The sequence below is a fragment of the Lipotes vexillifer genome, unplaced genomic scaffold (genome assembly GCF_000442215.2).
Source record: "Lipotes vexillifer unplaced genomic scaffold, Lipotes_vexillifer_v1.1 scaffold90, whole genome shotgun sequence".
NCBI lineage: Eukaryota > Metazoa > Chordata > Mammalia > Artiodactyla > Lipotidae > Lipotes > Lipotes vexillifer.
This window is the reverse complement of record NW_006782310.1, coordinates 1811275-1813627: the sequence shown is the minus strand read 5'-3', so window position 1 is coordinate 1813627 and position 2353 is coordinate 1811275.

Sequence of the window (2353 nt, the reverse complement as noted above, 5' to 3'; positions counted from 1 at the left end):
ACTATGCTTTGGGAAAGCCACCTCAAAACAGCCAGACCTATTTCTCACAGGGTAAAGGAAGCATGCAATATATTGGGAGGGAAAAAAGAGAAAGAGAGAGGAATGCTTAAGGAGGATTTCCACTGCATGCACTGGGAATCTGAAAGGAATGGAAGTAAATCTCTAAAACAGAAATCTAAGGTAGGAGAAAATGCAAAAGAAATTGACCACATCAGGCACTAGGTCCAGCTGATTATGTCTTCACCATCGAATGCCACATCGAATGTTTTTGTTTTATCATGCATCATACATTGTTTCAGTTCACTCCAGCATTTTCATCTGACCATCGCTCAGGAAAGGAGGGACATGTAAGGCAAAATGGACAAGACACTCCTGTGTCTCAACAGTAAAGAGCTTCTTGTTGTAAATATTTTATCAGATAAAAGGATCCACATTTTTTGTCAACCAAGGAACAAATACCATTCAAAAATAGAGAACTCTTTTAAGTGGCGCTCTCGTCATTTTTTACTTCCTATACGTCTCTGGGATTATTGCATTTATTTTGCAGCTCAATTCACCATATTACTCATCCTAAGACCGCCCCTGGGAACTGTGCTGTTGTCTTTCTTCACCATCACTTCCGGTATCATCATCACCACATCAAAGCAGGTAGGGCAGAGAAATGTCACTGCAAAGAAACAATCTGATGGGAACTTTGCTTTTCTAAGGTCTCCTCACATTTCTGTTGAAAGCCCATGCTCTAGACTTTTTGGCGGTTGGTTGCTGGTTGTTTTCGTCTTGGCTGTGTCCGCGTGCATTTGTCTGGCTCTAATTCTCTTAACTGCCCTCATCTTCCATCAGAGTGATTCGATGGCTAATTTTAAACATTTAGGAAGGTGGGTCAACAGCATGATCTCCAATAGTATTTACAGCAATATTTCAGCTTATTTTCTCTTTACTAACCTTCCTTTCCAAATCTTCTCATTTCAAACAGTGAACTTTTCCGCAAATTAGTTTTAATCAGGTGAAAACTGGGTGACCTAGGAAGCAGTTAATAGGTCAACTCTGTGCACTTTACATATCTACTCTTTTTAAAAAAAAAAAAAATTTATTTATTTTTGGCTGCGTTGGGTCTTCATTGCTGCCTATGGGCTTTCTCTAGTTGCCACAAATGGGGGCTATTCTTTGTTGCGGTGCACAGGCTTCTCATTGCAGTGGCTTCTCTTGTTGCAGAACACAGGATCTAGGAGCATAGGCTTCAGTAGTTGTGGCACGCGGGCTCAGTAGCTGTGGCGCACGGGCTTAGCTACTCTGCAGCATGTGGGATCTTCCCAGACCAGGGCCCGAACCCCTGTCCCCTGAATTGGCAGGCAGATTCTTAACCACTGCACCACCAGGGAAGTCCCTCTACTCTTTTTCTTTTAGAAGAAAAAAATGTTCTAAAATGCTTTGTGTGTTAATCACCCCAACAAAAGTCAGTACCAAAAACTCCCTATAATTAGGACTGAATTTTTATGAAAATCTATAGCAAAAGGAAATGCTTCTCTCTAGAAATAAATATGGAAATATAAAGAGAAAACTAACAAATAATAATTTTTGCAAAACAAAATGCTTCTGAGTCTCCGGAAAGTACATCAGCTATTTGTGCGTCTGTGGGTTAAATCTTTGCTTGAAACTGCTCCAGAAGCAAACCTGGGTGGCATTTAGAAATCGCAGCATGATTAAAGATTGCTGGCATGCTTTACAAAAAGGGAAAAAGAAAAAGAGGAAGGTCAGGCCTCACTAACTTCTTGGAATTTCTGGAAGACACAACTGACCGTGAAGACGGAAGAAGAGAATGAACACTCTATTCTTTGCCTTTTTTTTAAAGAAAGCTTTTGATAGTGGTCTCTGTTAGATACTGTGAAACATCCTAAAACAGGTAAACTCATTAGGGGCGTGGGGAAGAGTTTAGCAAATGTCCCGTTGGTCCCTGAAAAATGGGTCCATTTGTCCGTTTAAAAGGTAACAAATCTCAAAACATGCATGAAAACCGATAAAATAAGGAAAGAAAATTGGCATTTATTGGACACCTACTGTGTTCCAGGCATGTCACACGCTTGCTCTCACCGAATCTTCACTCAACCCTGCGAGGGAGGTACAATTGTCCTCATTTACTACATGAGGAGGTTGATGCTACATGAGATTAAGTAGATATCCTCAAGTCACCCAGCTGGTAAGTGAGTGGGAGAACAGGGATTCAAACCCAGGTCTAGCTGGCAGCACGCCTGCCACCACCCTACATGGACTCCTGGGGAAACTAATGTTGGTGTTTCTGGCCCTCTCATCCTTCAGCTCCCTTCCCCATGGGAGGGACCTCTGCCAGCCTCTCCTT